Source organism: Cavia porcellus, unplaced genomic scaffold (genome assembly GCF_034190915.1).
Source record: "Cavia porcellus strain 051 isolate PalLab524CR breed Dunkin Hartley unplaced genomic scaffold, mCavPor4.1 scaffold_41, whole genome shotgun sequence".
Lineage (NCBI taxonomy): Eukaryota > Metazoa > Chordata > Mammalia > Rodentia > Caviidae > Cavia > Cavia porcellus.
The window spans coordinates 9,171,677-9,196,781 of NW_026947524.1; positions in this window are offsets into that span (position 1 = coordinate 9,171,677).

Below are 25,105 nucleotides of genomic sequence, written 5' to 3' on the forward strand. Positions count from 1 at the left end.
TTTTCTCACTCCTACTAGAGAATGTATTGTAACACTCACCCATACAATGCGCACCACCCCGCGATGTTTTTCAGAAACCTATCCTACATTGCCACTGCATGTTCCCTGACCTCCCCATGCTGACCACCCCGCGGTGCTTTTCTCCATCCTACATTGCCCCTCACTGCCTATCCTAATTCAGACCCTCCGATTCACACCACCCCGTGATGTTTTTCTCACTCCTACTAGTGAATGTAATGTAACACACACCCATACAATGCGCACCTCCCCGTGACGTTTTTCAGAAAACTATCCTACATTGCCACTGCATGTTCCCTGAACTCCCCATGCTGAAAACCCCGCGGTGCTTTTCTCCATCCTACATTGCCACTCACTGCCTATCCTAATTCAGATCCTCCGATTGACACCACCCAGTGATGTTTTTCTCACTCCTACTAGTGAAAGTAATGTAACACACACCCATAAAATGTGCACCATCCCGTGATGTTTTTCTCACTCCTACTAGTGAATGTAATGTAACACACACCCATACAATGCGCACCACACCGCGATGTTTTTCAGAAACCTATCCAACATTGCCACTGAATGTTCCCTGACCTCCCCATGCTGACCACCCCGCGGTGCTTTTCTCCATCCTACATTGCCACTCACTGCCTATCCTAAATCAGACCCTCCGATTCACACCACCCCGTGATGTTTTTCTCACTCCTACTAGTGAATGTAATGTAACACACACCCATACAATGCGCACCACCCCGCGATGTTTTTCAGAAACCTATCCTACATTGCCACTGCATGTTCCCTGACCTCTCCATGCTGACCACCCCGCGGTGCTTTTCTCCATCCCACATTGCCACACACTGCGTATCCTAATTCAGACCCTCGGATTCACACCACCCCGTGATGTTTTTCTCACTCCTACTAGTGAATGTAATGTAACACACACCCATACAGTGCGCACCACCCCGTGATGTTTTTCTCACTCCTACTAGTGAATGTAATGTAACATACACCCATAAAATGCGCACCACCCCGCGATGTTTTCAGAAATCTATCCTATATGGCCACTGCATGTTCCCTGAACTCCCCATGCTGAACACCCCGAGGTGCTTTTCTCCATCCTACATTGCCACTCACTGCGTATCCTAATTCAGACCCTCCGAATCACACCACCCCGTGATGTTTTTCTCACTCCTACTAGTGAATGTAATGTAACACACACCCATACAATGCGCACCACCCCGCGATATTTTCCAGAAACCTATCCTACATTACCACTGCATGTTCCCTGACCTCTCCATGCTGACCACCCCGCGGTGCTTTTCTCCATCCTACATTGCCACTCACTGCCTATCCTAATTCAGACCCTCCTATTCACACCACCCCGCGAAGTTTTTCTCACTCCGACTAGAGAATGTAATGTAACACACACCCATACAATGTGAACCACCCCGCGATGTTTTTCAGAAACCTATCCTACATTGCCACTGCATGTTCCCTGATCTCCCCATGCTGACCAGCCCGCGGTGCTTTTCTTCATCCTACATTGACCCTCACTGCCTATCCTAATCCAGACCCTCCGATTCACTCTTCCCCGTGCTGTTTTTCTCACTCCTATTAGTGAATGTAATGTAACACACACCCATACAATGCGCACCACCCCGCGATGTTTTTCAGAAAACTATCCTACATTGCCACTGCATGTTCCCTGGCCTCCCCATGCTGACCACCCCGCGGTGCTTTTCTACATCCTACATTGCCAGTCACTGCCTATCCTAATTCAGACCCTCCGATTCACACCACCCCGTGATGTTTTTCTCACTCCTACTAGTGAATATAATGTAACACACACCCATACAATGCGCACCACCCCGTGATGTTTTTCTCACTCCTACTAGTAAATGTAATGTAACACACACCCATGCAATGCGCACCACCCCGCGATATTTTTCAAAAACCTATCCTACATTGCCACTGCATTGTTCCCTGACCTCCCCATGCTGACCACCCCTCGGTGCTTTTCTCCATCCTACATTGCCACTCACTGCCTATCCTAATTCAGACCCTCCGATTCACACCACCCCGTGATATTTTTCTCACTCCTAATAGTTAATGTAATGTAACACACACCCATACAATGCGCACCACCCCTTGATGTTTTTCTCACTCCTACTAGTGAATGTAATGTAACATACACCCATACAATGCGCACCACCCCGCGATGTTTTTCAGAAACCTATCCTACATTGCCACTGCATGTTCCCTGACCTCCCCATGCTGAACACCCCGAGGTGCTTTTCTCCGTCCTACATTGACACTCACTGCCTATCCTAATTCAGACCCTCTGATTCACATTTCCCCGTGATGTTTTTCTCACTCCTACTACTGAATGTAATGTAACACACACCCATATAATGCGCACCACCCCGTGATGTTTTTCAGAAAACTATCCTACATTGCCACTGCATGTTCCATGGCCTCCCCATGCTGACCACCCCGCGGTGCTTTTCTCCATCCAACATTGACACTCACTGCCTATCCTAATTCAGACCCTCCGATTCACACCACCCCGTGATGTTTTTCTCACTCCTACTAGTGAATGTAATGTAACACACACTCATACAATGCGCACCACCCCGCGAAGTTTTTAGGAAACCAATCCTACATTGAAACTGCATGTTCCCTGACCTCCTCATGCTGACCACTCCGTGGTGCTTTTCTCCATCCTACATTGCCACTCACTGCCTATCCTAATTCAAACCCTCCGATTCACACCACCCCGTGATGTTTTTCTCACTCCTAATAGTGAATATAATGTAACACACACCCATACAATGCGCACCACGCCGTGATGTTTTTCTCACTCCTACTAGTGAATGTAATGTAACACACACCCATGCAATGCGCACCACCCCGGGATGTTTTTCAGAAACCTATCCTACATTGCCACTGCATGTTCCCTGACCTCCCCATGCTCACCACCCCGCGGTGCTTTTCTCCATCCTACATTGCCACTCACTGCCTATCCTAATTCAGACCCTCCAATTAACCCCACCCCGTGATGTTTTTCTCACTCCTACTAGTGAATGTAATGTAACACACACCCATACAATGCGCACCACACCGCGATGTTTTTCAGAAACCTATCCTACATTGCCACTGCATGTTCCCTGAGCTCCCCATGCTGAAAACCCCGCGGTGCTTTTCTCCATCCTACATTGCCACTCACTGCCTATCCTAATTCAGATCCTCCGATTGACACCACCCAGTGATGTTTTTCTCACTCCTACTAGTGAAAGTAATGTAACACACACCCATAAAATGTGCACCATCCAGTGATGTTTTTCTCACTCCTACTAGTGAATGTAATGTAACACACACCAATACAATGCGCACCACACCGCGATGTTTTTCAGAAACCTATCCAACATTGCCACTGAATGTTCCCTGACTTCCCCATGCTGACCACCCCGCGGTGCTTTTCTTCATCCTACATTGCCACTCACTGCCTATCCTAATTCAGACCCTCCCATTCACACCACCCCGTGATGTTTTTCTCACTCCTACTTATGAATGTAATGTAACACACACCCATACAATGCGCACCACCCCGTGATGTTTTTCTCACTCCTACTAGTGAATGTAATGTAACATACACCCATACAATGCGCACCACCCCGCGATGTTTTTCATAAACCTATCCTACATGGCCACTGCATGTTCCCTGACCTCCCCATGCTGACCACCCCGCGGTGCTTTTCTCCATCCTACATTGCCACTCACTGCCTATCATAATTCAGACCCTCCGATTCACACCACCCCGTGATGTTTTTCTCACTCCTACTAGAGAATGTATTGTAACACTCACCCATACAATGCGCACCACCCCGCGATGTTTTTCAGAAACCTATCCTACATTGCCACTGCATGTTCCCTGACCTCCCCATGCTGACCACCCCGCGGTGCTTTTCTCCATCCTACATTGCCCCTCACTGCCTATCCTAATTCAGACCCTCTGATTCACACCACCCCGTGATGTTTTTCTCACTCCTACTAGTGAATGTAATGTAACACACACCCATACAATGCGCACCACCCCGTGATGTTTTTCAGAAAACTATCCTACATTGCCACTGCATGTTCCCTGAACTCCCCATTCTGAAAACCCCGCGGTGCTTTTCTCCATCCTACATTGCCACTCACTGCCTATCCTAATTCAGATCCTCCGATTGACACCACCCAGTGATGTTTTTCTCACTCCTACTAGTGAAAGTAATGTAACACACACCCATAAAATGTGCACCATCCCGTGATGTTTTTCTCACTCCTACTAGTGAATGTAATGTAACACACACCCATACAATGCGCACCACACCGCGATGTTTTTCAGAAACCTATCCAACATTGCCACTGAATGTTCCCTGACCTCCCCATGCTGACCACCCCGCGGTGCTTTTCTCCATCCTACATTGCCACTCACTGCCTATCCTAATTCAGACCCTCCGATTCACACCACCCCGTGATGTTTTTCTCACTCCTACTAGTGAATGTAATGTAACATACACCCATACAATGCGCACCACCCCGCGATGTTTTTCATAAACCTATCCTACATGGCCACTGCATGTTCCCTGACCTCCCCATGCTGACCACCCCGCGGTGCTTTTCTCCATCCTACATTGCCACTCACTGCCTATCATAATTCAGACCCTCCGATTCACACCACCCCGTGATGTTTTTCTCACTCCTACTAGTGAATGTATTGTAACACTCACCCATACAATGCGCACCACCCCGCGATGTTTTTCAGAAACCTATCCTACATTGCCACTGCATGTTCCCTGACCTCCCCATGCTGACCACCCCGCGGTGCTTTTCTCCATCCTACATTGCCCCTCACTGCCTATCCTAATTCAGACCCTCCGATTCACACCACCCCGTGATGTTTTTCTCACTCCTACTAGTGAATGTAATGTAACACACACCCATACAATGCGCACCACCCCGTGATGTTTTTCAGAAAACTATCCTACATTGCCACTGCATGTTCCCTGAACTCCCCATGCTGAAAACCCCGCGGTGCTTTTCTCCATCCTACATTGCCACTCACTGCCTATCCTAATTCAGATCCTCCGATTGACACCACCCAGTGATGTTTTTCTCACTCCTACTAGTGAAAGTAATGTAACACACACCCATAAAATGTGCACCATCCCGTGATGTTTTTCTCACTCCTACTAGTGAATGTAATGTAACACACACCCATACAATGCGCACCACACCGCGATGTTTTTCAGAAACCTATCCAACATTGCCACTGAATGTTCCCTGACCTCCCCATGCTGACCACCCCGCGGTGCTTTTCTCCATCCTACATTGCCACTCACTGCCTATCCTAATTCAGACCCTCCCATTCACACCACCCCGTGATGTTTTTCTCACTCCTACTTATGAATGTAATGTAACACACACCCATACAATGCGCACCACCCCGTGATGTTTTTCTCACTCCTACTAGTGAATGTAATGTAACATACACCCATACAATGCGCACCACCCCGCGATGCTTTTCATAAACCTATCCTACATGGCCACTGCATGTTCCCTGACCTCCCCATGCTGACCACCCCGCGGTGCTTTTCTCCATCCTACATTGCCACTCAGTGCCTATCATAATTCAGACCCTCCGATTCACACCACCCCGTGATGTTTTTCTCACTCCTACTAGAGAATGTATTGTAACACTCACCCATACAATGCGCACCACCCCGCGATGTTTTTCAGAAACCTATCCTACATTGCCACTGCATGTTCCCTGACCTCTCCATGCTGACCACCCCGCGGTGCTTTTCTCCATCCCACATTGCCACACACTGCGTATCCTAATTCAGACCCTCCGATTCACACCACCCCGTGATGTTTTTCTCACTCCTACTAGTGAATGTAATGTAACACACACCCATACAGTGCGCACCACCCCGTGATGTTTTTCTCACTCCTACTAGTGAATGTAATGTAACATACACCCATACAATGCGCACCACCCCGCGATGTTTTCAGAAACCTATCCTATATGGCCACAGCATGTTCCCTGAACTCCCCATGCTGAACACCCCGCGGTGCTTTTCTCCATCCTACATTGCCACTCACTGCGTATCCTAATTCAGACCCTCCGAATCACACCACCCCGTGATGTTTTTCTCACTCCTACTAGTGAATGTAATGTAACACACACCCATACAATGCGCACCACCCCGCGATATTTTCCAGAAACCTATCCTACATTGCCACTGCATGTTCCCTGACCTCTCCATGCTGACCACCCCGCGGTGCTTTTCTCCATCCTACATTGCCACTCACTGCCTATCCTGATTCAGACCCTCCTATTCACACCACCCCGCGAAGTTTTTCTCACTCCGACTAGAGAATGTAATGTAACACACACCCATACAATGTGCACCACCCCGCGATGTTTTTCAGAAACCTATCCTACATTGCCACTGCATGTTCCCTGATCTCCCCATGCTGACCAGCCCGCGGTCCTTTTCTTCACCCTACATTGACCCTCACTGCCTATTCTAATCCAGACCCTCCGATTCACTCTTCCCCGTGCTGTTTTTCTCACTCCTATTAGTGAATGTAATGTAACACACACCCATACAATGCGCACCACCCCGCGATGTTTTTCAGAAAACTATCCTACATTGCCACTGCATGTTCCCTGGCCTCCCCATGCTGACCACCCCGCGGTGCTTTTCTACATCCTACATTGCCAGTCACTGCCTATCCTAATTCAGACCCTCCGATTCACACCACCCCGTGATGTTTTTCTCACTCCTACTAGTGAATGTAATGTAACACACACCCATACAATGCGCACCACCCCGTGATGTTTTTCTCACTCCTACTAGTGAATGTAATGTAACGCACACCCATACAATGCGCACCACCCCTTGATGTTTTTCTCACTCCTACTAGTGAATGTAATGTAACATACACCCATACAATGCGCACCACCCCGCGATGTTTTTCAGAAACCTATCCTACATTGCCACTGCATGTTCCCTGACCTCCCCATGCTGAACACCCCGAGGTGCTTTTCTCCGTCCTACATTGTCACTCACTGCCTATCCTAATTCAGACCCTCCGATTCACACCACCCCGTGATGTTTTTCTCACTCCTACTAGTGAATGTAATGTAACACACACCCATACAATGCGCACCACCCCGCGATGTTTTTCAGAAACCTATCCTACATTGCAACTGCATGTTCCCTGACCTCCCCATGCTGACCACCCCGCGGTGCTTTCTCCATCCTGCATTGCCACTCACTGCCTATCCTAATTCAGACCCTCCGATTCACACCAACCCGTGATGTTTTTCTCACTCCTACTAGTGAATGTATTGTAACACACACCCATACAAGCGCACCACCCCGCGATGTTTTTCAGAAACCTATCCTACTTTGCCACTGCATGTTCCCTGACCTCCCTATGCTGACCACCCCGCGGTGCTTTTCTCCATCCTACATTGCCACTCACTGCCTATCCTAATTCAGACCTTCCGATTCACACCACTCCGCGAAGTTTTACTCACTCCTACTAGAGAATGTAATGTAACACACACCCATACAATGCGCACCACCCCGCGATGTTTTTCAGAAACCTATCCTACATTGCCACTGCATGTTCCCTGATCTCCCCATGCTGACCACCCCGCGGTGCTTTTCTTCATCCTACATTGACACTCACTGCCTATCCTAATTCAGACCCTCTGATTCACATTTCCCCGTGATGTTTTTCTCACTCCTACTAGTGAATGTAATGTAACACACACCCATATAATGCGCACCACCCCGTGATGTTTTTCAGAAAACTATCCTACATTGCCACTGCATGTTCCATGGCCTCCCCATGCTGACCACCCCGCGGTGCTTTTCTCCATCCAACATTGACACTCACTGCCTATCCTAATTCAGACCCTCCGATTCACACCACCCCGTGATGTTTTTCTCACTCCTACTAGTGAATGTAATGTAACACACACTCATACAATGCGCACCACCCCGCGATGTTTTTAGGAAACCAATCCTACATTGAAACTGCATGTTCCCTGACCTCCTCATGCTGACCACTCCGTGGTGCTTTTCTCCATCCTACATTGCCACTCACTGCCTATCCTAATTCAAACCCTCCGATTCACACCACCCCGTGATGTTTTTCTCACTCCTAATAGTGAATATAATGTAACACACACCCATACAATGCGCACCACGCCGTGATGTTTTTCTCACTCCTACTAGTGAATGTAATGTAACACACACCCATGCAATGCGCACCACCCCGCGATGTTTTTCAGAAACCTATCCTACATTGCCACTGCATGTTCCCTGACCTCCCCATGCTCACCACCCCGCGGTGCTTTTCTCCATCCTACATTGCCACTCACTGCCTATCCTAATTCAGACCCTCCAATTAACCCCACCCCGTGATGTTTTTCTCACTCCTACTAGTGAATGTAATGTAACACACACCCATACAATGCGCACCACCCCGCGATGTTTTTCAGAAACCTATCCTACATTGCCACTGCATGTTCCCTAACCTCACCATGCGGACCACCCCGCGGTGCTTTTCTCCATCCTACATTGCCACTCACTGCCTATCCTAATTCAGACCCTCCGATTCACACCACCCCGTGATGTTTTTCTCACTCCTACTAGTGAATGTAATGTAACACACACCCATACAATGCGCACCACCCCGCGATGTTTTTCAGAAACCTATCCTACATTGTCAGTGCATGTTCCCTGACCTCCACATGCTGACCACCCCGCGGTGCTTTTCTTCATGCTACATTGCCACTCACTGCCTATCCTAATTCAGACCCTCCGATTCACACCACCCCGTGATATTTTTCTCACTCCTACTAGTTAATGTAATGTAACACACACCCATACAATGCGCACCACCCCGTGATGTTTTTCTCACTCCTACTAGTGAATGTAATGTAACATACACCCATACAATGCGCACCACCCCGCGATGTTTTCAGAAACCTATCCTACATGGCCACTGCATGTTCCCTGAACTCCCCATGCTGAACACCCCGCGGTGCTTTTCTCCATCCTACATTGCCACTCACTGCGTATCCTAATTCAGACCCTCCGAATCACACAACCCCGTGATGTTTTTCTCACTCCTACTAGTGAATGTAATGTAACACACACCCATACAATGCGCACCACCCCGCGATATTTTCCAGAAACCTATCCTACATTGCCACTGCATGTTCCCTGACCTCTCCTTGCTGACCACTCCGCGGTGCTTTTCTCCATCCTACATTGCCACTCACTGCCTATCCTAATTCAGACCCTCCTATTCACACCACCCCGCGAAGTTTTTCTCACTCCGACTAGAGAATGTAATGTAACACACACCCATACAATGTGCACCACCCCGCGATGTTTTTCAGAAACCTATCCTACATTGCCACTGCATGTTCCCTGATCTCCCCATGCTGACCAGCCCGCGGTGCTTTTCTTCATCCTACATTGACACTCACTGCCTATCCTAATTCAGACCCTCCGATTCACTCTTCCCCGTGCTGTTTTTCTCACTCCTATTAGTGAATGTAATGTAACACACACCCATACAATGCGCACCACCCCGCGATGTTTTTCAGAAAACTATCCTACATTGCCACTGCATGTTCCCTGAGCTCCCCATGCTGACCACCCCGCGGTGCTTTTCTCCATCCTACATTGCCACTCACTGCCTATCCTAATTCAGACCCTCCGATTCACACCACCCCGTGATGTTTTTCCCACTCCTACTAGTGAATGTAATGTAACACACACCCATACAATGCGCACCACCCCGCGATGTTTTTCAGAAACCTATCCTACATTGCCACTGCATGTTCCCTGACCTCCACATGCTGACCACCCCGCGGTGCTTTTCATCATCCTACATTGACACTCACTGCCTATCCTAATTCAGACCCTCCGAATCACACCACCCCGTGATGTTTTTCTCACTCCAACTAGTGAATGTAATGTAACACACACCCATACAATGCGCACTACCCCGAGATATTTTCCAGAAACCTATCCTACATTGCCACTGCATGTTCCCTGACCTCCCCATGCTGACCACCCCGCGGTGCTTTTCTCCATCCTACATTGCCACTCACTGCCTATCCTAATTCAGACCCTCCGATTCTCACGACCCCATGATGTTTCTCTCAATCCTACTAGTGAATGTAATGTAACACACACCCATATAATGCGCACCACCCCGCGATGTTTTTCAGAAACCTATCCTACATGGCCACTGCATGTTCCCTGACCTCCCCATGCTGACCACCCCGCGGTGCTTTTCTCCATCCTACATTGCCCCTCACTGCCTATCCTAATTCAGACCCTCCGATTCACACTTCCCCGTGATGTTTTTCTCACTCCTACTAGTGAATTTACTGTAACACACACCCATACAATGCGCACCACCCCGTGATATTTTTCAGAAAACTTTCCTACATTGCCACTGCATGTTCCCTGGCCTCCCCATGCTGAACACCCCGCCGTGCTTTTCTCCATCCTACATTGCCACTCACTGCCTATCCTAATTCAAACGCTCCGATTCACACCACCCCGTGATGTTTTTCTCACTCCTAATAGTGAATGTAATGTAACACACACCCATACAATGCGCACCACGCCGTGATGTTTTTCTCACTCCTACTAGTGAATGTAATGTAACACACACCCATGCAATGCGCACCACCCCGCGATGTTTTTCAGAAACCTATCCTACATTGCCACTGCATGTTCCCTGACCTCCCCATGCTCACCACCCCGCGGTGGTTTTCTCCATCTTACATTGCCACTCACTGCCTATCCTAATTCAGACCCTCCCATTCACACCACCCCTTGATGTTTTTCTCACTCCTACTTATGAATGTAATGTAACACACACCCATACAATGCGCACCACCCCGTGATGTTTTTCTCACTCCTACTAGTGAATGTAATGTAACATACACCCATACAATGCGCACCACCCCGCGATGTTTTTCAGAAACCTATCCTCCATGGCCACTGCATGTTCCCTGACCTCCCCATGCTGACCACCCCGCGGTGCTTTTCTCCATCCTACATTGCCCCTCACTGCCTATCCTAATTCAGACCCTCCGATTCACAGCACCCCGTGATGTTTTTCTCACTCCTACTAGTGAATGTAATGTAACACACACCCATACAATGCGCACCACCCCGTGATGTTTTTCAGAAAACTATCCTACATTGCCACTGCATGTTCCCTGAACTCCCCATGCTGAAAACCCCGCGGTGCTTTTATCCATCCTACATTGCCACTCACTGCCTATCCTAATTCAGATCCTCCGATTGACACCACCCAGTGATGTTTTTCTCACTCCTACTAGTGAAAGTAATGTAACACACACCCATAAAATGTGCACCACCCCGTGATGTTTTTCTCACTCCTACTAGTGAATGTAATGTAACACACACCCATACAATGCGCACCACACCGCGATGTTTTTCAGAAACCTATCCAACATTGCCACTGAATGTTCCCTGACCTCCCCATGCTGACCACCCCGCGGTGCTTTTCTCCATCCTACATTGCCACTCACTGCCTATCCTAATTCAGACCCTCCGATTCACACCACCCCGTGATGTATTTCTCACTGCTACTAGTGAATGTAATGTAACACACACCCATACAATGCGCACCACCCCGCGATGTTTTTCAGAAACCTATCCTACATTGCCACTGCATGTTCCCTGACCTCTCCATGCTGACAACCTCGCGGTGCTTTTCTCCATCCCACATTGCCACACACTGCGTATCCTATTTCAGACCCTCCTATTCACACCACCCCGTGATGTTTTTCTCACTCCTACTAGTGAATGTAATGTAACACACACCCATACAGTGCGCACCACCCCGTGATGTTTTTCTCACTCCTACTTGTGAATGTAATGTAACATACACCCATACAATGCGCACCACCCCGCGATGTTTTCAGAAACCTATCCTACATGGCCACTGCATGTTCCCTGAACTCCCCATGCTGAACACCCCGCGGTGCTTTTCTCCATCCTACATTGCCACTCACTGCGTATCCTAATTCAGACCCTCCGAATCACACCACCCCGTGATGTTTTTCTCACTCCTACTAGTGAATGTAATGTAACACACACCCATACAATGCGCACCACCCCGCGATATTTTCCAGAAAACTATCCTACATTGCCACTGCATGTTCCCTGACCTCTCCTTGCTGACCACCCCGCGGTGCTTTTCTCCATCCTACATTGCCACTCACTGCCTATCCTAATTCAGACCCTCCTATTCACACCACCCCGCGAAGTTTTTCTCACTCCGACTAGAGAATGTAATGTAACACACACCCATACAATGTGCACCACCCCGCGATGTTTTTCAGAAACCTATCCTACATTGCCACTGCATGTTCCCTGATCTCCCCATGCTGACCAGCCCGCGGTGCTTTTCTTCATCCTACATTGACACTCACTGCCTATCCTAATTCAGACCCTCCGATTCACTCTTCCCCGTGCTGTTTTTCTCACTCCTATTAGTGAATGTAATGTAACACACACCCATACAATGCTCACCACCGGGCGATGTTTTTCAGAAAACTATCCTACATTGCCACTGCATGTTCCCTGGCCTCCCCATGCTGACCACCCCGCGGTGCTTTTCTACATCCTACATTGCCAGTCACTGCCTATCCTAATTCAGACCCTCCGATTCACACCACCCCGTGATGTTTTTTTCACTCCTACTAGTGAATGTAATGTAACACACACCCATACAATGTGCACCACCCCGTGACGTTTTTCTCACTCCTACTAGTGAATGTAATGTAACACACACCCATGCAATGCGCACCACCCCGCGATATTTTTCAAAAACCTATCCTACATTGCCACTGCATGTTCCCTGACCTCCCCATGCTGACCACTCCGCGGTGCTTTTCTCCATCCTACATTGCCATTCACTGCCTATCCTAATTCAGACCTTCCGATTCACACCACCCCGCGAGTTTTACTCACTCCTACTAGAGAATGTAATGTAACACACACCCATACAATGCGCACCACCCCGCGATGTTTTTCAGAAACCTATCCTACATTGCCACTGCATGTTCCCTGATCTCCCCATGCTGACCACCCCGCGGTGCTTTTCTTCATCCTACATTGACATTCACTGCCTATCCTAATTCAGACCCTCTGATTCACATTTCCCCGTGATGTTTTTCTCACTCCTACTAGTGAATGTAATGTAACACACACCCATATAATGCGCACCACCCCGTGATGTTTTTCAGAAAACTATCCTACATTGCCACTGCATGTTCCATGGCCTCCCCATGCTGACCACCCCGCGGTGCTTTTCTCCATCCAACATTGACACTCACTGCCTATCCTAATTCAGACCCTCCGATTCACACCACCCCGTGATGTTTTTCTCACTCCTACTAGTGAATGTAATGTAACACACACCCATACAATGCGCACCACCCCGCGATGTTTTTCAGAAACCTATCCTACATTGCCACTGCATGTTCCCTAACCTCACCATGCGGACCACCCCGCGGTGCTTTTCTCCATCCTACATTGCCACTCACTGCCTATCCTAATTCAGACCCACCGATTCACACCACCCCGTGATGTTTTTCTCACTCCTACTAGTGAACGTAATGTAACACACACCCATATAATGCGCACCACCCCGCGATGTTTTTCAGAAACCTATCCTACATTGTCAGTGCATGTTCCCTGACCTCCACATGCTGACCACCCCGCGGTGCTTTTCTTCATGCTACATTGCCACTCACTGCCTATCCTAATTCAGACCCTCCGATTCACACCACCCCGTGATATTTTTCTCACTCCTACTAGTTAATGTAATGTAACACACACCCATACAATGCGCACCACCCCGTGATGTTTTTCTCACTCCTACTAGTGAATGTAATGTAACATACACCCATACAATGCGCACCACCCCGCGATGTTTTCAGAAACCTATCCTACATGGCCACTGCATGTTCCCTGAACTCCCCATGCTGAACACCCCGCGGTGCTTTTCTCCATCCTACATTGCCACTCACTGCGTATCCTAATTCAGACCCTCCGAATCACACCACCCCGTGATGTTTTTCTCACTCCTACTAGTGAATGTAATGTAACACACACCCATACAATGTGCACCACCCCGCGATATTTTCCAGAAACCTATCCTACATTGCCACTGCATGTTCCCTGACCTCTCCTTGCTGACCACTCCGCGGTGCTTTTCTCCATCCTACATTGCCACTCACTGCCTATCCTAATTCAGACCCTCCTATTCACACCACCCCGCGAAGTTTTTCTCACTCCGACTAGAGAATGTAATGTAACACACACCCATACAATGTGCACCACCCCGCGATGTTTTTCAGAAACCTATCCTACATTGCCACTGCATGTTCCCTGATCTCCCCATGCTGACCAGCCCGCGGTGCTTTTCTTCATCCTACATTGACACTCACTGCCTATCCTAATTCAGACCCTCCGATTCACTCTTCCCCGTGCTGTTTTTCTCACTCCTATTAGTGAATGTAATGTAACACACACCCATACAATGCGCACCACCCCGCGATGTTTTTCAGAAAACTATCCTACATTGCCACTGCATGTTCCCTGAGCTCCCCATGCTGACCACCCCGCGGTGCTTTTCTCCATCCTACATTGCCACTCACTGCCTATCCTAATTCAGACCCTCCGATTCACACCACCCCGTGATGTTTTTCCCACTCCTACTAGTGAATGTAATGTAACACACACCCATACAATGCGCACCACCCCGCGATGTTTTTCAGAAACCTATCCTACATTGCCACTGCATGTTCCCTGACCTCCACATGCTGACCACCCCGCGGTGCTTTTCATCATCCTACATTGACACTCACTGCCTATCCTAATTCAGACCCTCCGAATCACACCACCCCGTGATGTTTTTCTCACTCCAACTAGTGAATGTAATGTAACACACACCCATACAATGCGCACTACCCCGCGATATTTTCCAGAAACCTATCCTACATTGCCACTGCATGTTCCCTGACCTCCCCATGCTGACCACCCCGCGGTGCTTTTCTCCATCCTACATTGCCACTCACTGCCTATCCTAATTCAGACCCTCCGATTCTCACGACCCCGTGATGTTTCTCTCACTCCTACTAGTGAATGTAATGTAAAACACACCCATATAATGCGCACCACCCCGCGATGTTTTTCAGAAACCTATCCTACATGGCCACTGCATGTTCCCTGACCTCCCCATGCTGACCACCCCGCGGTGCTTTTCTCCATCCTACATTGCCCCTCACTGCCTATCCTAATTCAGACCCTCCGATTCACACTTCCCCGTGATGTTTTTCTCACTCCTACTAGTGAATGTACTGTAACACACACCCATACAATGCGCACCACCCCGTGATATTTTTCAGAAAACTTTCCTACATTGCCACTGCATGTTCCCTGGCCTCCCCATGCTGAACACCCCGCGGTGCTTTTCTCCATCCTACATTGCCACTCACTGCCTATCCTAATTCAAACGCTCCGATTCACACCACCCCGTGATGTTTTTCTCACTCCTAATAGTGAATGTAATGTAACACACACCCATACAATGCGCACCACGCCGTGATGTTTTTCTCACTCCTACTAGTGAATGTAATGTAACACACACCCATGCAATGCGCACCACCCCGCGATGTTTTTCAGAAACCTATCCTACATTGCCACTGCATGTTCCCTGACCTCCCCATGCTCACCACCCCGCGGTGGTTTTCTCCATCTTACATTGCCACTCACTGCCTATCCTAATTCAGACCCTCCCATTCACACCACCCCTTGATGTTTTTCTCACTCCTACTTATGAATGTAATGTAACACACACCCATACAATGCGCACCACCCCGTGATGTTTTTCTCACTCCTACTAGTGAATGTAATGTAACATACACCCATACAATGCGCACCACCCCGCGATGTTTTTCAGAAACCTATCCTCCATGGCCACTGCATGTTCCCTGACCTCCCCATGCTGACCACCCCGCGGTGCTTTTCTCCATCCTACATTGCCCCTCACTGCCTATCCTAATTCAGACCCTCCGATTCACAGCACCCTGTGATGTTTTTCTCACTCCTACTAGTGAATGTAATGTAACACACACCCATACAATGCGCACCACCCCGTGATGTTTTTCAGAAAACTATCCTACATTGCCACTGCATGTTCCCTGAACTCCCCATGCTGAAAACCCCGCGGTGCTTTTATCCATCCTACATTGCCACTCACTGCCTATCCTAATTCAGATCCTCCGATTGACACCACCCAGTGATGTTTTTCTCACTCCTACTAGTGAAAGTAATGTAACACACACCCATAAAATGTGCACCACCCCGTGATGTTTTTCTCACTCCTACTAGTGAATGTAATGTAACACAACCCATACAATGCGCACCACACCGCGATGTTTTTCAGAAACCTATCCAACATTGCCACTGAATGTTCCCTGACCTCCCCATGCTGACCACCCCGCGGTGCTTTTCTCCATCCTACATTGCCACTCACTGCCTATCCTAATTCAGACCCTCCGATTCACACCACCCCGTGATGTATTTCTCACTCCTACTAGTGAATGTAATGTAACACACACCCATACAATGCGCACCACCCCGCGATGTTTTTCAGAAACCTATCCTACATTGCCACTGCATGTTCCCTGACCTCTCCATGCTGACAACCTCGCGGTGCTTTTCTCCATCCCACATTGCCACACACTGCGTATCCTATTTCAGACCCTCCTATTCACACCACCCCGTGATGTTTTTCTCACTCCTACTAGTGAATGTAATGTAACACACACCCATACAGTGCGCACCACCCCGTGATGTTTTTCTCACTCCTACTAGTGAATGTAATGTAACATACACCCATACAATGCGCACCACCCCGCGATGTTTTCAGAAACCTATCCTACATGGCCACTGCATGTTCCCTGAACTCCCCATGCTGAACACCCCGCGGTGCTTTTCTCCATCCTACATTGCCACTCACTGCGTATCCTAATTCAGACCCTCCGAATCACACCACCCCGTGATGTTTTTCTCACTCCTACTAGTGAATGTAATGTAACACACACCCATACAATGCGCACCACCCCGCGATATTTTCCAGAAAACTATCCTACATTGCCACTGCATGTTCCCTGACCTCTCCTTGCTGACCACCCCGCGGTGCTTTTCTCCATCCTACATTGCCACTCACTGCCTATCCTAATTCAGACCCTCCTATTCACACCAACCCGCGAAGTTTTTCTCACTCCGACTAGAGAATGTAATGTAACACACACCCATACAATGTGCACCACCCCGCGATGTTTTTCAGAAACCTATCCTACATTGCCACTGCATGTTCCCTGATCTCCCCATGCTGACCAGCCCGCGGTGCTTTTCTTCATCCTACATTGACACTCACTGCCTATCCTAATTCAGACCCTCCGATTCACTCTTCCCCGTGCTGTTTTTCTCACTCCTATTAGTGAATGTAATGTAACACACACCCATACAATGCTCACCACCGGGCGATGTTTTTCAGAAAACTATCCTACATTGCCACTGCATGTTCCCTGGCCTCCCCATGCTGACCACCCCGCGGTGCTTTTCTACATCCTACATTGCCAGTCACTGCCTATCCTAATTCAGACCCTCCGATTCACACCACCCCGTGATGTTTTTTTCACTCCTACTAGTGAATGTAATGTAACACACACCCATACAATGTGCACCACCCCGTGACGTTTTTCTCACTCCTACTAGTGAATGTAATGTAACACACACCCATGCAATGCGCACCACCCCGCGATATTTTTCAAAAACCTATCCTACATTGCCACTGCATGTTCCCTGACCTCCCCATGCTGACCACTCCGCGGTGCTTTTCTCCATCCTACATTGCCATTCACTGCCTATCCTAATTCAGACCTTCCGATTCACACCACCCCGCGAGTTTTACTCACTCCTACTAGAGAATGTAATGTAACACACACCCATACAATGCGCACCACCCCGCGATGTTTTTCAGAAACCTATCCTACATTGCCACTGCATGTTCCCTGATCTCCCCATGCTGACCACCCCGCGGTGCTTTTCTTCATCCTACATTGACATTCACTGCCTATCCTAATTCAGACCCTCTGATTCACATTTCCCCGTGATGTTTTTCTCACTCCTACTAGTGAATGTAATGTAACACACACCCATATAATGCGCACCACCCCGTGATGTTTTTCAGAAAACTATCCTACATTGCCACTGCATGTTCCATGGCCTCCCCATGCTGACCACCCCGCGGTGCTTTTCTCCATCCAACATTGACACTCACTGCCTATCCTAATTCAGACCCTCCGATTCACACCACCCCGTGATGTTTTTCTCACTCCTACTAGTGAATGTAATGTAACACACACCCATACAATGCGCACCACCCCGCGATGTTTTTAGGAAACCAATCCTACATTGCCACTGCATGTTCCCTGACCTCCTCATGCTGACCACGCCGTGGTGCTTTTCTCCATCCTACATTGCCACTCACTGCCTATCCTAATTCAAACCCTCCGATTCACACCACCCCGTGATGTTTTTCTCACTCCTAATAGTGAATATAATATAACACACACCCATACAATGCGCACCACGCCGTGATGTTTTTCTCACTCCTACTAGTGAATGTAATGTAACACACACCCATGCAATGCGCACCACCCCGCGATGTTTTTCAGAAACCTATCCTACATTGCCACTGCATGTTCCCTGACCTCCCCATGCTCACCACCCCGCGGTGCTTTTCTCCATCCTACATTGCCACTCACTGCCTATCCTAATTCAGACCCTCCAATTAACCCCACCCCGTGATGTTTTTCTCACTCCTACTAGTGAATGTAATGTAACACACACCCATACAATGCGCACTACCCCGCGATGTTTTTCAGAAACCTATCCTACATTGCCACTGCATGTTCCCTAACCTCACCATGCGGACCACCCCGCGGTGCTTTTCTCCATCCTACATTGCCACTCACTGCCTATCCTAATTCAGACCCTCCGATTCACACCACCCCGTGATGTTTTTCTCACTCCTACTAGTGAACGTAATGTAACACACACCCATACAATGCGCACCACCCAACGATGTTTTTCAGAAACCTATCCTACATTGTCAGTGCATGTTCCCTGACCTCCACATGCTGACCACCCCGCGTTGCTTTCCTTCATGCTACATTGCCACTCACTGCCTATCCTAATTCAGACCCTCCGATTCACACCACCCCATGATATTTTTCTCACTCCTACTAATTAATGTAATGTAACACACACCCATACAATGCGCACCACCCCGTGATGTTTTTCTCACTCCTACTAGTGAATGTAATGTAACATACACCCATACAATGCGCACCACACCGCGATGTTTTCAGAAACCTATCCTACATGGCCACTGCATGTTCCATGAACTCCCCATGCTGAACACCCCGGGGTGCTTTTTTCCATCCTAGATTGACACTCACTGCGTATCCTAATTCAGACCCTCCGAATCACACCACCCCGTGATGTTTTTCTCACTCCTACTAGTGAATGTAATGTAACACACACCCATACAATGCGCACCACCCCGCGATATTTTCCAGAAACCTATCCTACATTGCCACTGCATGTTCCCTGACCTCTTCTTGCTGACCACCCCGCGGTGCTTTTCTCCATCCTACATTGCCACTCACTGCCTATCCTAATTCAGACCCTCCTATTCACACCACCCCGCGAAGTTTTTCTCACTCCGACTAGAGAATGTAATGTAACACACACCCATACAATGTTCACCACCCCGCGATGTTTTTCAGAAACCTATCCTACATTCCCACTGCATGTTCCCTGATCTCCCCATGCTGACCAGCCCGCGGTGCTTTTCTTCATCCTACATTGACACTCACTGCCTATCCTAATTCAGACCCTGCGATTCACTCTTCCCCGTGCTGTTTTTCTCACTCCTATTAGTGAATGTAATGTAACACACACCCATACAATGCGCACCACCCCGCGATGTTTTTCAGAAAACTATCCTACATTGCCACTGCATGTTCCCTGGCCTCCCCATTCTGACCAACCCGCAGTGCTTTTCTACATCCTACATTGCCAGTCACTGCCTATCCTAATTCAGACCCTCCGATTCACACCACCCTGTGATGTTTTTCTCACTCCTACTAGTGAATGTAATGTAACACACACCCATACAATGCGCACCACCCCGTGATGTTTTTCTCACTCCTACTAGTGAATGTAATGTAACACACACCCATGCAATGCGCACCACCCCACGATATTTTTCAAAAACCTATCCTACATTGCCACTGCATGTTCCCTGACCTCCCCATGCTGACCACCCCTCGGTGCTTTTCTCCATCCACATTGCCACTCACTGCCTATCCTAATTCAGACCCTCCGATTCACACCACCCCGTGATATGTTTCTCACTCCTACTAGTTAATGTAATGTAACACACACCCATGCAATGCGCACCACCCCGCGATGTTTTTCAGAAACCTATCCTACATTGCCACTGCATGTTCCCTGACCTCCCCATGCTCACCACCCCGCGGTGGTTTTCTCCATCTTACATTGCCACTCACTGCCTATCCTAATTCAGACCCTCCCATTCACACCACCCCTTGATGTTTTTCTCACTCCTACTTATGAATGTAATGTAACACACACCCATACAATGCGCACCACCCCGTGATGTTTTTCTCACTCCTACTAGTGAATGTAATGTAACATACACCCATACAATGCGCACCACCCCGCGATGTTTTTCAGAAACCTATCCTCCATGGCCACTGCATGTTCCCTGACCTCCCCATGCTGACCACCCCGCGGTGCTTTTCTCCATCCTACATTGCCCCTCACTGCCTATCCTAATTCAGACCCTCCGATTCACAGCACCCTGTGATGTTTTTCTCACTCCTACTAGTGAATGTAATGTAACACACACCCATACAATGCGCACCACCCAGTGATGTTTTTCAGAAAACTATCCTACATTGCCACTGCATGTTCCCTGAACTCCCCATGCTGAAAACCCCGCGGTGCTTTTATCCATCCTACATTGCCACTCACTGCCTATCCTAATTCAGATCCTCCGATTGACACCACCCAGTGATGTTTTTCTCACTCCTACTAGTGAAAGTAATGTAACACACACCCATAAAATGTGCACCACCCCGTGATGTTTTTCTCACTCCTACTAGTGAATGTAATGTAACACAACCCATACAATGCGCACCACACCGCGATGTTTTTCAGAAACCTATCCAACATTGCCACAGAATGTTCCCTGACCTCCCCATGCTGACCACCCCGCGGTGCTTTTCTCCATCCTACATTGCCACTCACTGCCTATCCTAATTCAGACCCTCCGATTCACACCACCCCGTGATGTATTTCTCACTCCTACTAGTGAATGTAATGTAACACACACCCATACAATGCGCACCACCCCGCGATGTTTTTCAGAAACCTATCCTACATTGCCACTGCATGTTCCCTGACCTCTCCATGCTGACAACCTCGCGGTGCTTTTCTCCATCCCACATTGCCACACACTGCGTATCCTATTTCAGACCCTCCTATTCACACCACCCCGTGATGTTTTTCTCACTCCTACTAGTGAATGTAATGTAACACACACCCATACAGTGCGCACCACCCCGTGATGTTTTTCTCACTCCTACTAGTGAATGTAATGTAACATACACCCATACAATGCGCACCACCCCGCGATGTTTTCAGAAACCTATCCTACATGGCCACTGCATGTTCCCTGAACTCCCCATGCTGAACACCCCGCGGTGCTTTTCTCCATCCTACATTGCCACTCACTGCGTATCCTAATTCAGACCCTCCGAATCACACCACCCCGTGATGTTTTTCTCACTCCTACTAGTGAATGTAATGTAACACACACCCATACAATGCGCAACAACCCGCGATATTTTCCAGAAAACTATCCTACATTGCCACTGCATGTTCCCTGACCTCTCCTTGCTGACCACCCCGCGGTGCTTTTCTCCATCCTACATTGCCACTCACTGCCTATCCTAATTCAGACCCTCCTATTCACACCACCCCGCGAAGTTTTTCTCACTCCGACTAGAGAATGTAATGTAACACACACCCATACAATGTGCACCACCCCGCGATGTTTTTCAGAAACCTATCCTACATTGCCACTGCATGTTCCCTGATCTCCCCATGCTGACCAGCCCGCGGTGCTTTTCTTCATCCTACATTGACACTCACTGCCTATCCTAATTCAGACCCTCCGATTCACTCTTCCCCGTGCTGTTTTTCTCACTCCTATTAGTGAATGTAATGTAACACACACCCATACAATGCTCACCACCGGGCGATGTTTTTCAGAAAACTATCCTACATTGCCACTGCATGTTCCCTGGCCTCCCCATGCTGACCACCCCGCGGTGCTTTTCTACATCCTACATTGCCAGTCACTGCCTATCCTAATTCAGACCCTCCGATTCACACCACCCCGTGATGTTTTTTTCACTCCTACTAGTGAATGTAATGTAACACACACCCATACAATGTGCACCACCCCGTGACGTTTTTCTCACTCCTACTAGTGAATGTAATGTAACACACACCCATGCAATGCGCACCACCCCGCGATATTTTTCAAAAACCTATCCTACATTGCCACTGCATGTTCCCTGACCTCCCCATGCTGACCACTCCGCGGTGCTTTTCTCCATCCTACATTGCCATTCACTGCCTATCCTAATTCAGACCTTCCGATTCACACCACCCCGCGAGTTTTACTCACTCCTACTAGAGAATGTAATGTAACACACACCCATACAATGCGCACCACCCCGCGATGTTTTTCAGAAACCTATCCTACATTGCCACTGCATGTTCCCTGATCTCCCCATGCTGACCACCCCGCGGTGCTTTTCTTCATCCTACATTGACATTCACTGCCTATCCTAATTCAGACCCTCTGATTCACATTTCCCCGTGATGTTTTTCTCACTCCTACTAGTGAATGTAATGTAACACACACCCATATAATGCGCACCACCCCGTGATGTTTTTCAGAAAACTATCCTACATTGCCACTGCATGTTCCATGGCCTACCCATGCTGACCACCCCGCGGTGCTTTTCTCCATCCAACATTGACACTCACTGCCTATCCTAATTCAGACCCTCCGATTCACACCACCCCGTGATGTTTTTCTCACTCCTACTAGTGAATGTAATGTAACACACACCCATACAATGCGCACCACCCTGCGATGTTTTTAGGAAACCAATCCTACATTGCCACTGCATGTTCCCTGACCTCCTCATGCTGACCACGCCGTGGTGCTTTTCTCCATCCTACATTGCCACTCACTGCCTATCCTAATTCAAACCCTCCGATTCACACCACCCCGTGATGTTTTTCTCACTCCTAATAGTGAATATAATGTAACACACACCCATACAATGCGCACCACGCCGTGATGTTTTTCTCACTCCTACTAGTGAATGTAATGTAACACACACCCATGCAATGCGCACCACCCCGCGATGTTTTTCAGAAACCTATCCTACATTGCCACTGCATGTTCCCTGACCTCCCCATGCTCACCACCCCGCGGTGCTTTTCTCCATCCTACATTGCCACTCACTGCCTATCCTAATTCTGACCCTCCAATTAACCCCACCCCGTGATGTTTTTCTCACTCCTACTAGTGAATGTAATGTAACACACACCCATACAATGCGCACTACCCCGCGATGTTTTTCAGAAACCTATCCTACATTGCCACTGCATGTTCCCTAACCTCACCATGCGGACCACCCCGCGGTGCTTTTCTCCATCCTACATTGCCACTCACTGCCTATCCTAATTCAGACCCTCCGATTCACACCACCCCGTGATGTTTTTCTCACTCCTACTAGTGAACGTAATGTAACACACACCCATACAATGCGCACCGCCCCTCGATGTTTTTCAGAAACCTATCCTACATTGTCAGTGCATGTTCCCTGACCTCCACATGCTGACCACCCCGCGTTGCTTTCCTTGATGCTACATTGCCACTCACTGCCTATCCTAATTCAGACCCTCCGATTCACACCACCCCGTGATATTTTTCTCACTCCTACTAATTAATGTAATGTAACACACACCCATACAATGCGCAACACCCCGTGATGTTTTTCTCACTCCTACTAGTGAATGTAATGTAACATACACCCATACAATGCGCACCACACGGCGATGTTTTCAGAAACCTATCCTACATGGCCACTGCATGTTCCATGAACTCCCCATGCTGAACACCCCGGGGTGCTTTTTTCCATCCTAGATTGACACTCACTGCGTATCCTAATTCAGACCCTCCGAATCACACCACCCCGTGATGTTTTTCTCACTCCTACTAGTGAATGTAATGTAACACACACCCATACAATGCGCACCACCCCGCGATATTTTCCAGAAACCTATCCTACATTGCCACTGCATGTTCCCTGACCTCTTCTTGCTGACCACCCCGCGGTGCTTTTCTCCATCCTACATTGCCACTCACTGCCTATCCTAATTCAGACCCTCCTATTCACACCACCCCGCGAAGGTTTTCTCACTCCGACTAGAGAATGTAATGTAACACACACCCATACAATGTTCACCACCCCGCGATGTTTTTCAGAAACCTATCCTACATTCCCACTGCATGTTCCCTGATCTCCCCATGCTGACCAGCCCGCGGTGCTTTTCTTCATCCTACATTGACACTCACTGCCTATCCTAATTCAGACCCTGCGATTCACTCTTCCCCGTGCTGTTTTTCTCACTCCTATTAGTGAATGTAATGTAACACACACCCATACAATGCGCACCACCCCGCGATGTTTTTCAGAAAACTATCCTACATTGCCACT